We start from the raw sequence: 13,692 nt of genomic DNA, 5'->3' as shown, positions 1-13,692 counted from the left end.
CTGCATATGCGGATGATATTATTGTTATTGTAAAAAACCAGGAAGATGTGACAATATCAGGAAACAATGTTGAAACCTTCAGTAAAATCTGAGCAAAGAGGGAGGCCTTAGCAGTGGGTCTGCAGCTGCCAGGAGGGTTACACTGGAGGTAGGGAGGCTTAAAGTCCCTGGGGGGTTTACCTGGAGAGATGATCAGACTGTAAAGAAGAACTGGGAGGGAGTGGTGGAGGAGGTGGGGGGGGGGGCATCTCTGTTTTAAATGAACTGCAGCGTTATACGTTTGTGTGACTTGACTCCATTTTATCAGGGACTTTGTAGACCGTGGATTCTTTTTAAATGGACCAGACTGGAACCTACAGCTTCACTGTTTTGGCCCAGCTGGATGTTCAGGACAGCAGCAGACCTATTTTACTGGAACAGAGACTCCCGATGAAGGAGATCTTTTCCCTGAACTGGGTCTTAAAATAGACCAAACTGGACTGACAGGACCATTGTTGGTCTGTAAAACTGCTGCATCTGCAGACTTGTACACATTGAATGGGAAAGCTCTGTATAAACACAGTGAAAGAGAGAGAAAGAGAAAGCTGAGTGGTGCAGGATGGCTGTAAACCAGTGTGGGAGGCTGTTTTTATAAACCGCCGTTAAACAAGACATCAGCTGATCTGCAGTGGAGAATCCTGCAGGGAGCGCTGGCTTTGTTTCTAAGATAAATCCCACTGTGTCCTTTAAATGTCCTTCCTGTCAGGAACCAAAAACTATTTTTCCACCGTTTCCTGGAACGTTAAAGACTTGAAGATTTGTCTGAAACTCAGTGAGAGTTTGGTGTAGTTTATTTTAGATGCTGGTTACAAAAAAAAAAGAAAATGCAAAGAAGAAGTGGCAGCTGTTGCACTTTGTAGTGGGACGGGCCAAAACTGTCCATTTATAAAAGCAGGAAAAATCAGATGGAAAATGTTTCAGGTGAGGAGCTGCTGTCAATGTTTAAATCATGGGAAAAACCACAGTCGCTCATGAATAATGTTGATGAGTTTCTGTCTCAGCGGTGCTTCACTAAATCTCTCCGTTCTGTTGTTGAGGGGCAGCTGAGCTTTAACTCTGTATTTCTATGAGACTCTTAAATCCTTTTTTATCTCTGTTTAATCTGGTATTTATGTCATGTTGAGACTGTCTATTTATTGAAAAATAGAGATGTTTTAAAAGTAAAAAGTATCTCTATCTCTCTCTCTCTTTTAGTGCCTATAACTTTTGCGCAGTGCTGCATATGATATATTTTTTTATATATTCATTAGGGATGCACGATATTATCAGCACGTCATCAGTATCGGCCAATAAACGCTCTAAAATGAAATATCGGCATCGGCCATTTCTGCCGATTATGAGAGCCTGATTTGTTGTGCTTCCCTCCATGGACTGTGTCACCCTGACGGTCCCAGTCCTTCCACCGCAGGCTGCCTCCCAGCTAACGTTAGCCCCGGCTCTCCATGTGGATCCAACGGGAGCACCGAGCCCCGGTTTGTTATTCAGGTTAAAGTGGGAAGAAGCAGCGGGTCTGACAGGCGGCGTGCGTGTGGAGTGCAGTGGAGCCTACGGAGGAAGCGTATTAGGTGCATTACCGCCACCTTCTGCTCCGGAGTGTGGACCAGAGATAAATCCTACACATTAATCCTGTCTGTCTAATAAACTGAATGAAAACTCTACTGCTGCACCCACTTGGCAGGTTCATTAAAGTTTTAATGATTGCATGCATAATAGTCTCCTCAGCCAGCTGGAAAAAATATGTGCATATATCAGTATCGGCAATCAGCCACAGTTGGAAATATCGGCATATATCGGCAAAAAATCCAATATCGTGCATCCCTAATATTCATAGCTATAGATTCATGTCCCCACAAAATGAGTAATACCACACACACACACACACACACACAGAATGTGCTAAGTAAATTTAGCTAGGTCTTCAACAATCTGTTGAGGTTGTCTGAGAGTCTGATGTGAATTGTGATCTGAACCTCATCATTTTACTGTCACTTTAACTTTCTCTCGCTGTCTGTCTTTAACACACACACACACACACACACACACACACACACACTGTAAACACCATTCAGACGGTGGGTCGGTCCTGGACTCTGTTTCTCTGCTTCTTCTCTTCCCTTCATCACTGACTCATATATCATCTAAGTGCTTTATTCCTCTCCGCCTGTACGTGCACCAGTCAGCAGTTAAGAGTTAAGTGGGCTTTAACGATCAATTACCATCGATCTTATGCCCCACACACTGTTTGAAGGTGATGGTACATGAGCACACATGTGTCCGCATATATGCAGATGTGTGAGTGGAATGAGAGAACAGCTTGAGCAGAAAGAGTTCATTTAGCTGATTACATCACTCTGAAGACTTATTTTCTGTGCAGTTTGAATGATTCTGTTTTAATCCAGATGGACCGTCATGTCGATGTTATGGATTAATTAAATCTCGTGACACTGACTATCGCCTGTTTCACACACAATCCCTGAAGGATACAGAGTTCAATCTGAATCATGAACCAGGGTTTGGCTGCAGAAGAACTGAACTCTGCCGTACGGAGGCCTGTTAATGACAAAACTAAGAACTGTGATGTCACAAAACAAATATGAACAAGATAAATCAGAGACAAGGAAGAAGGAAAAACAACTGTATGGTGGATAATTACACTTCCTGTTGGATCATTTTTTATTTTCTGTTTTTAGAACAAAGAGCTCTGAGCTTTATGGCAGACATTCAATTCCAGCATCTTTTTAAGAGAATATTAACTGTAAATATAATCTATAACCTGAAAAAGTAAGGTGGCAGTAGCTTGTTTTTTAGCCCTGAGTATTGTCTTCAGGTATTCCTTTCAGGCTGACAGCTATGACCTGCAAAGCGGTGACCAGTTGACTGTAATTTGAATTTTCTTTTATTGATTGTATTACGTTATATTTGGGTTTTTTCGCAGGTTTTTGGGAGTCTACAGGACAGAATTACTGGATTTACTTTGGAAAAAGAAAATAACTTTTGCAATGAATACCATAAAAATGGAGTCAGGATCAACTGACATAAAGTGAGAGTGCATGTAATCTACTGAAAAAAAAAAAGTGGATTAGGTGTTAAAGGACGAGTTCACAGTTTTGAAAGTGTGTCTTAAAACAACAGTCTGGAGCCCAAATGAACATTGAAAATCTTCTGTGTAAAAATGTATTTAAAAGTTTATCTGAAGCTAATATGAAGCTTCAGCGTCCAAATGAGTCAAATCAAGTAGATATCTTTCAACGTTACAGTCTTTTTAGTGCCAAAGTTCCTCTTTTTGTTACTATACTTCCACCGCAGCTTAACAGGGAAACACTGTCCGAGGAAACACGAAGAGGGAATTTGATGCTAAAAAGACTGTAAATGTGTCAGATATCCACTTGATATGACTAACTCAGACTGATGAAGCCTCATATAAGCTTCACAACTCAACTCAATGCAAAAGAAAGTATGATTTTCTCTTTAAAAGTAAATTTACAAACGATGACGTGTTTTCCGCATGAAACCACCAGACCAGCCTGTATGTATTTTTAATGATTCCACAGTGAAACCTCTGGGAGAGGAAATGGAACAAGACATCATCTTTAAATTAAATGTAAGCTTCTGAGGGTCATGAAACTGTGATGTGATTTGCTCTCATGAAGAACTCCTGCTGCTCCCTGAGAGCTTCATGATTTCTACTCACGTCATCTGATGTAGTTTCACACCAACTCCAGCTTCATTAAAGGACCAGTGTGTAGAATTTAGCGGCATCAAGCGTAACGGACTTGGCAGAAATGGAATATAATATTCATACGTATGTTTTAATTAGTGTATAATCACCTGGAAATAACAATCACTGTGTTTTTGTTACCTTAGAATGAGTCTTTATATCTACAGAGGGAGCAGGTCCTCTTCCACGTTCCATGTTGCACCGCCATGTTTCTACAGTAGCCCAGAATGGACAAACCAAACACTGGTTCTAGAGAGGGACTTTCATGAGTTTCACAGCCACTGTAGTAAATATAGTAAATGATCAAGTCTACAGTCCACTTCCTGATGAACTAAAGAGCTGAAAGGACAAACTAGTAACACTTTACTTTGAGTGCCCATATTTGAAAGCCTCATATAAGCTTCACATCAACTTTTAAATGACTGTGTGGACACACTGTGGATTTTGGCCTCCATCACTTTACATTAAAAGCACATTTGAAGGATCTTTTAATATCCAGTATGAACAGGAGGAATGATTACAGTGAGGAAAACCTCTTTCACTGCTCATATGGACACCTGACTGTTTTTTAAAAAAAAGTCCTTGAACATATCCTTTAAGTTACTCTTTATGCATCCTGGTGCCCCTGATTTGCCCGCACTACTGAAGTCAGCAGCTGGCCCCGCACACAGTAAACCTGGAGCTTATGCGGCCCCCCAGGGATCTTTGCCCAGGTGGTGTTGAACCATTCACACCAACAGCAGTCAAAGCTTTTAAAACTAAATTCTTGCTTTAGTGTGAAAGCAGCGTTGAACGTGTTGATCCGATCAGCTCCCATCTCCATCCTGAGAGATCCTTCCGCTGCACAGCCGACGACTCCCTCAGCTCAGCGTAGAGCCTGCTGTTACTGAAAAATGCCCCCCCACCCCCACCACCCCACCACCCCCACCCCACCTGCTCTCTGTCCTGCTGTTTGTGTTTGTTTGTTTTCAGCTGTCGCTTTCAAGGTGACCAAACTGTGAATAAAACATAAATAGAGAACACTCGCTGTCAAAACCCGGCGACGGCGTGCGCTGAGAGCTAAAAGGCAGCTATTTGTATTGGTGTAAGTGTGTGTGTGTGTGTGTGTGTGCACAGACACAGAGTTTCTATTGAGTCACATTTGTGTATTTATATATTCTGTATAAGTGTCTTTCTGGACGAGCACCAAATAGCCATTTCCAGTGAGAGAAAGTGTTGTTTTTTGAATGCGTGTTTGTGTGTCAGCGCTGCAGAGTGCGGGGTGATTGATGCTGGCAGGTGTTGCTCCCCTCACACGCACACTGACATCTCATTCCCATCCGAGTCATTCAAAAGGCGAGGCCGGCTGGGGCTGCGGGGACCCGGGGATCACAGGCTGAATGCTAAAAAAGAAGAAGAAGAAGAAGAAGATGGCCGCTATTCCCGCCCCGGCTTCTCAAGATAAGATCACACGCTGATGTGACAGAGAGGGATCAGAGATGACACGTCCTCACCTCGGCTCCGGTCTCCGCTCAGCCGCCGCGGTGGCCGGCGGAGAGCTGCGATAAAGAGAATACAGAGAGGAAGGGATACGGAGAGGTGACAGATGATGAAGTCAGCAGGCAAATGAGAGTGAGGAGGAGAGGAGGGGAGGGGGAGAAGAAGAAGAAGACACTGAAGAAGAAAGAGTGACAAAATGTGTAAGTTCTTAGCGAGAACTCGTCCTCACACGGTTGGTAAAGTCGCCAGGGAACATCTGCTCTGTTTTCACGCTTCAACTCAGAGCTTTTCACGTCAGATGATACTTTTTTTTTTGTTTTACACACTACTTGCTCTCTTTCACTCTGATTCTCTCTCTCTTCTAGACACACACACTCAGCCTGAATGTATGCTTAGACAAATAGTTTGATGGATGGGCCCAGTGGTCCATCTGTAGGAGAACTAAGGAGGCCAAAAGCCATGTAATTGCAGCCCAATTAACAGCGACAGAATGACTAATGTGGACCTCCGCCCGTTTCCTCCTTCCTCTCCTCCCCCTCCGTCACCCTCTCGCACACCTTTTCAAATTTCTCATCTGTTGTTCAACAAGCTGTTCCCTACCTCACCTCTTCTTTTTTTTTTTTGTACACTTCCCACTCTGTTCTGTGTGGATGTGTCTCCTTTGACCTCATCCTCTACTTCACGCTGATGAGAGGAACAAGGGCAAAGCTGCTGAATTAGCTGTGTGTGTGTGTGTGTGTGTGTGTGTGTGTGTGTGTTCACTGCCTCCACTCCAGGCTTTTGCTGATTTTGCGGTTTTCTCTTGTAATGTGCAGATGCTAGTCATATGCTAGTGTCTGGAGTGTGTTTCTCTCTAATAACTACACAGCGGACAGGTCAGAGAGAGAGTGGGAGGACATGTTCATAATAAAAAGGGGAACGCTAGTATAGCTCGGCACGACCGGCGCCTGGTTGGTAACAGATCGGACTCTAAAAGCCGAAGTACGCTTGACACAAACTAGTTTGTAAAACAGGTTGTTTGACAACTTCAGGAGGCCAAAATGTGTTTATCTGTTCTGAATATCTGCACTCAAAGGGTTGAAAAGCTTGTAGAGCTGCAACAAATAAACAATAAGTCAATCAGTTGATGAACAGAACAACAATCAGCAACTGTTTTGATCATTTAAGTTATTCTTTATGCAAAATTTGCTGTTTCCAGCTTCTCAAATGCAAAGTTTTGCTGCTTTTGTGTGTTTTTATATAATTGTAAATTACATATTTTTCAGGTTTTGGATTGTTAGTCGACAAAACAACACATTTTAAGACGTCACCTTAAACTGTGGAAAATTACAACATGCATTTTTACTTTATTATCTGACATTTTATAGACTAAACGATTAATCAAGACAATAATCTGCAGATTAATTGATAATGAAAAAAATTGTTAGTTGAAGCCCTAAAAGTCATTCCAGCAGTTTGCCCCCTCACGTTACCTCAGTTCTATCAATGTTCAACTCTTATTGTGTGTTTGTGACAAAGACGACGGAAAAACATGTCAGTGCAAGTTGAAAATGTTTCAACTCGAGTGAAAAATTGATACCTGTGACACCTGTTTCACTAAACTTGCAACCTGCAAACTGCGACATGAAACAACTTCCTGTTGCGTTAATTAACTCTAACCCCAACCCTAACCCTAACCCTAACCCTAACCTTAACCCTAACACTAACACTAACACATTTAACTAAACAAAAGAAACACCAGACTTGTGACGACCATTTCTGAAACAGGACAAAGGTGTCTGGATCTAGAATAAAACTACAGGGTGGGAGCTCACCCTTAGAGACGTGTTGAGGAGCTCAGACATCTGGTCACGTTATAACACACCTCCTTTAACACGCCAGGTTTGTGATCATTAAACCTTCTGCAGCTGCTCCAAAGAAAACACAAACCCGTTGAATTTTTGAAGAAGGCTCTTCAAAGTCTTCTTGGCATTAATGGATCTACATTATGCTGCGCTGTGTCCTTCAGTCCATCCAGGCTGCGCTCTGATTGGTCTGTATGGTCTCAGAGTCCAGGGCTGACTGAAGCCTATAAGTATCTGGTGTGTTTACAATCCTCTGCTGAGCCTGCTCATGCATTGGCTCGCGTACATTCAGCTTCACGGCTACAAAGCCGGACAAGATTTTCTGTGTGGATGTCAGAGCGTGATGCTGTCTGACTCATCATGGCTGGTTTTCCACCTCAGCTTGTGTTTCCAGGTTTTTTTCCTCTGTATAAAAAGTAGTATAAAGCCTTTTGTGTGTCGAGAGGGAGCTGATGATGTCACTGATGATGTCACTTGAGTCGGCGTCGGCTGGGGCTGAAGACGATGAGTTTGAAAATTAAGGAAATCTGGAGGTGTGGAGTTAGAAAGACGTGAGGTTACCAGACTTCTGTAGCTCCTCATCTAGCATAACACACCACTATCTCCCACCCAACTGTCAGTGGTTGAATTGCATTGTGGGTAACGTAGGTACCAGGTTTTGACAAGGAATGTGTGGAATAAAAATGATGTTTATATTTTTTAAATTAGTGAAGCAGTAGATGGATTAAAATACAAAAAAAAATATCTACAATATTTAAACAAAATGACTCAAAAATAAACAAAAATAAACAGAATAAATAAAAATAGAAACAAAGATGGTGCAAAAAATGTAGCTATCAGATCAAGTTATGAGTCTGAAAGGAGATTATGTAACAGCATTAAACAACAAAAAGCAAATGTTTTATGAAAATAAAATTAAAGATGTAAAGAATGAACAGACACAGTTGTGGAGTTCAATAAACGGTATGATGGGATGTAGGCCCAAATCCTGCCCAGCATATCTTGAAGTGGAAGGAAAATTCTTGACTAAACCAGTACAAGTTGCTAATTACTTTAATGGATTATTTTCATGATAAGGTTTAACAATTTGAGGAGTAATATGCACCAAACAAGTAATAGTACTTCCACAATACCAATTAAGGATTTAATAATTAAAAACCTGCAGATGTTGAGTGTCTTAATAAATGCAAGGACAGACCGCCATGTGAAGATAATTTAGACTTTAGATTTCTTAGAATTGCTGCCAATTTAATCGCTGTTCCTGTCATATTATTAATTTGAGTGTTGAAAAACGTATTTGTCCACAGGCAGGGAAGATAGCAAAAGTTATTCCGCTTTCAAAGAATCCAGCTGCACCACTTTCTAGCCTGTAAGTTTGTTACCAGTTTTAGGAAAAGTGATGGAGAGAATTATACAACCTTATTTTGATGTTAATAACTTAAACACAGATGATCAACATGCTTATAGGGCTGGTCGTTCTACCTGACACAAATATAACAGATAACTGGCAAAGAGAGCAAGATAACAGGAAGTTAGTGTGTGTATTGTTACTTCATTTCAGTTCGGTGTTTGATGTTATAGATCATTCTTTGTTGTTAGATTAGCTGAAACAGTATAGCTTCACTTTTACTGCGTTAAGGTGGATTGAAAGGTGCCTGACAAATTGGAGGAAGACATTTTTCTTTAAATTAAATTTAATTGAAGTTTGTTAAAGATTAGACATGTTACATGTGGAGTACCTCAAGGTAGCTGTTCAGGCCCACTATTGTTTTCTGTCTTATCTAATGATCCATTAATTTTAGAAAAAGCTCATATTGCTATGTATGATGATGATTCAACAATATATGTGGCTGTGTCATCAACAGGAAAGCTGAATAATAAGAATTTTACATAAGGAGTTAAAGTTGATGGTAGAACAAGCAACAAATTAGTGCTTAATGTTGGTAAAACAAAGTCTGTTATAATCAAGCAGCAACCTGCGGGGCTGTAAAATGAAGCCAATGCAGAAGTGCCAAAAGCTGCAGTTCCTTGAATGACCACTTGAGGCTCCAAAAGTGAGTCAATCTCCATAGACCCCCATGTTGAAATGCCCAACTTTAACAAAAACGAACTTTTAACAATAAACGGTTTTGGTCTCTGTAGCTAATTTCCTCTTTCATGACAACTGTACGGGGGGTGAATTATTTTATAACTCACCTGTTTAAATTTTATTAAGCGGTAAAGTTATGCATAATGAAGGACATGGCTGCTTTGAGTGACAGGTCCGCCAGCCGCTAGGTGGCTTGTTTCAGCCATTCGGCCCGCCTCTTTGCCCATTTTTGATTGGCTGGGAGTTAGGCAGCGTCACACACTGCCAAGATGGCGACGGCCGGAGCGGCTCACTTTGAGCTTCAAAACCGCTCTTCAGAAACCAACGGGTGACGTCACGGTAACTACGTCCATATTTATATACAGTCTATGGTTATAATATGATCAAGGTATCAGTTAAAAGCTGATGCAACATTGAAATTAAACAATTTATCCATTGAACAAGTACAAGATACAAAACCTTGGATCATAAGTTATCATGGTCTAAATAGGAAGTGGAGTTTTAAAACTTATGCTACCAGATGTCTTTAGACACATTCTAAATGTTCCGTCACAGCTTGATTACTTGTTGTTACTTGTTGGTCTTCAATGAAAGAGATTTAAAAAAATGACAGTCTGAGTTGGCTAACTGTCAGTCAGAGATCAATTAATCATGTTCTGGTGACACAATCACCAAAGATATTATATAAATAGTTATTCTCTCAGTTTGTTGAACACAATTATCAAACCCGATATGCAACAGCAAGAAGGTAGATAGGATAACAGAGTCTTGTACAGAGCTACGGTCAGGTGGAACTTACTGCCAGCGCATATTGTTCAAAATAATACTAAAGATTGGTTCAAAATGCTGTTAAAACAGTATCTCCAAACATTTCAAGAACCATAATTGAATTGTGTGTGTAAATGAGGGAAAATAGTGTAAGAAAAAAAAAAGTAAACCTGAGTGGAAGAAGAAATCCCCCTTGGCAGAGAATGAGTAATGTATTTTTAATACCCTATTTCTTGGAATTAAATTTGTGAAAGTGCAGGATGGATAAACATATAATTTAAGAAGGTTATTCAGACAAGGATTTGTGTTTATTAAGAATTACTATTTATTTATATGAAGAAGGGGGAAAAAACAAGTTTGCTATGAATTCTTGAGGAATTGTGATTGATTTATAATTTTGTGTTTGCATTAATGTCTGTTGAAAGGATGACTATGTTGTTTCTCTTCCATATGTCAATAAGATGAGCTGGTTTGTTTGTTGTGTTTATAGTGTGTGTGTGTGTGTGTGACTGTATGGGCACCAATGCTTATACTGGTGCTAATGGGGATCCTAATATACTGTTTGTAGAGTATACACTGTTCAATGATGTTAATATGCTGCAGTACATTAATGCAAGTCAGGTGGATATTGATCAGGTAGTAAATACTGAATCTACTTTCATTATTTACACAATGTATGTATATGCACATGATAACAGTATATACAGACAGGACTTTAAAGATGATCAAAATATGAATCTGAAATATATCAGATCTGATAGATAATATAATAAAATTATAGTGCAGGTGAGCAGACTGTCTTCTACAGCTTGGATCAGCATGAAACTCATCATTTTAGGATCCTTTAAACTTATATAAAGTGTCTTTGAGTACCTTGAAAGCACTCTATAAATTAAATGTACTATTATTATTATCATTATTATCAACTTGACTCCCAAGATGCATTTCACATTACATCACATCATCACAGGCGATGTCAAGTTTATTTATACAGAGCTTTTATAATGTTTGGTTATATAAAAGTGCCTCTGGCAAACAGGTTCACCACAGAGCGTCTCGCAGAAAAACCAAACGAACCAAAAGCAGATGCAAATGAGATGAAAATAACAGCAGACGCATCACAGACTCCAGTGTGCAGGTTCAGAGGTTGTGTGGGTGTGAGGGCTCTCAAGATCCATTTGCAAAGGAAATTACAGACTAGCAGCTGCCTGTTTCTCCGTCTTACTTTATATAAAATTATTTATTGGATACTGATGATGTTGAATGTCAGAGTTCATCATGTCAGGGTTTTGTTATAGAAAGATGTCAAGTATAAAATGGACAATGTGCACAAATTAGAAAAAAAAGATCTTACAAAAAGGATAGTGTTTTATATTATATATTCTTAGTCATGCAGGTCATGGTTATCCAAGGTGGGTTGAATCGAGGGCAACAGGACTTCTTGGTTGTAGATACTTAAAGACGTTTCTCATCTGTAACCATGGATACATTGAATCTCTACATTTCCATATATTTAATCTGTAGCATATCAAGATTTCTACAATACATATCAAAGGGAAAGTGACGTAGTTCAGATGACATATGAGCTCCATGTTAGGAGGAGGCGGGTTGGGTGGTTGACTGGAAAGCAGCACTGTGCACTGAGTGTTGCAGTCATTTTTCTGGTGATGAAACCAGGTATTTTAACCCAAACCATTATCTTCTCCTAAACCTGACCGAGTGGTTTTTGTGCCAAAACCAAACCAGACCACAAACCACAGTGTTGTCACAACATAAAACATAATTATTCAACTGATAACGGCCATTTAATACAGCATTAAACAGAGACTGAAACATAGAGATTCAACGTATCCATGGTTTGCAGAGATGTACAATGCCAGCGTTTTGATCTGGTTGTTCAGTTCTAACTGACTGGTGGGGAGTCCCAGGTATTTAACCTCTGTGGGGTCGTTATGAAGGTCATTGATACCACCTGGTTTGTTGGTGCTCATGGCTGTAGTAACAACCATCGTTAGAGTCATTGGAGTCACGTGAGGCTGAGTGTGAACGGTTGTTAAATCTCCTATTAAGGGATGAAAGGACAGTATTGTAGGTGGGGGATAAGTGGCCTCCTCCTCTGCTGAGGGATGGTTTCTCTATTTTGATGTAGATAGGCTCCTTCACTCCTCTTCCGAACCATCTGTCCTCCCTATCAAAAATATATAAAATTACTCCACGCATTTGTTACTTCTAGGCTGCATTATTGCAATTCCTGATTATCAGGCTGCTCTAACAAGTCTCTAAAGACTCTCCAGCTGGTCCAGAATGCAGCTGCATGTGTACAAACAAAAACTAGAAAAATATATCATATTTCTCCCATTTTAGCTTTGGCTTCCTGTAAAATCCAGCATATAATTTAAAATCCTTCTCCTCACCTACAAAGCCCTTAATGGTCAGGCACCATCATATCTTAAAGAGCTCATAATACCATATTAAACACTGCGCTCCCAGTATGCAGCTTACTGGTGGTTCCTACAGTCTTTAAAAGTAGAATGGGAGGCAGAGCCTTCAGCTATCAGGCTCCTCTCCTGTGGAATCATCTACCAGATTCGGTCCGGGGTGCAGACATCCTCTCTATGTTTAAGAGTAGGCTTAAAACTTTCCGTTTTGATAAAGTTTACAGTTAGGGCCGACCAGGCTCGCCTTGGATCAGCCCTTAGTTATGCTGCTATAGGCCTAGACTGCTAGAGGACTTCCCATGATGCACTGAGCTCCTCTCTCTTCCTCCTCCTCTCCATCTGTATGTATTCATATACCATTAATGCATGTTATGGTTACGCTAGTTATGGACCGTGGCTGCTGGGACCCCCATGCTGACATGGTCCTGCTTGAAGCCCACGCCTGCTGCTATTATTATTATCATTATTATTATTATTATTATTATTATTATTATTATTATGGCTCTGTCTCTCTCTTCCCCTCCCTCCCTCTTTCTTTTTCAACCCAACCAGTCAAAGCAGATGGCCACCCACCTAGAGTTTTTTTCCTTGCCGCTGTCACCAAGTGCTGCTCATGGAGGAATGTTGGGTGTCTGTAAATTAAGTTTGCTCTAGACCTCCTTCATGTGAAAAGTGCCCTGAGATAACTTCTGTTGTGATTTGGCGCTATAGAAATAAAATTACATTGTTGTCCTAGAAGGAGTGACCCTTATCTTTCAGGTGCACCTGAAAGTATTTTTCTCGTACCTGGACACAGGTGCACATACAGTACGTGCGAGATCTGATAAAAGCAGGATGAAAATAAATCTGCCTTAGACAGAAAAGTAACTTATGGTGCTATAATGTGGCAGAATACGTACTGACATTTAATTTCTGTTGTGTTTTTCAGCCTACAGAGAACAACGGAGGTGACAGTATGTGGGTTGTTGAAACACTAATGCTGGTAGAACTGTTGGCTTGCAGTTTTTTTGACTCATGGGAAATAAATCGCACTTTTTTAAAAGACTGAAGCAATGCATGCTGGTCCTGTATGTGCCTGCATCCTGCATGTGATGTGAGTGGCATGTTATTTATCAGGGTCACAGATCAGATGATGCTGGAAACAAGGAGCTTGATGACTGATATGTGACACTCTTCTTCCTCCTCTGTCTTCTCTCTTTACATCCTCTTTGTCCTTTTCTTCCCCCCTCAGTGCTGCAGATTACCACTCTGATCTTTCACTCATGACCTGGTTATAGACATTACATGGACTGCATGACCCTGATATTAACCTGAGTA

This window comes from Thunnus thynnus, chromosome 19 (assembly GCF_963924715.1).
Source record: "Thunnus thynnus chromosome 19, fThuThy2.1, whole genome shotgun sequence".
NCBI classification, from domain to species: domain Eukaryota; kingdom Metazoa; phylum Chordata; class Actinopteri; order Scombriformes; family Scombridae; genus Thunnus; species Thunnus thynnus.
Note: the sequence above shows the minus strand (reverse complement) of the source record.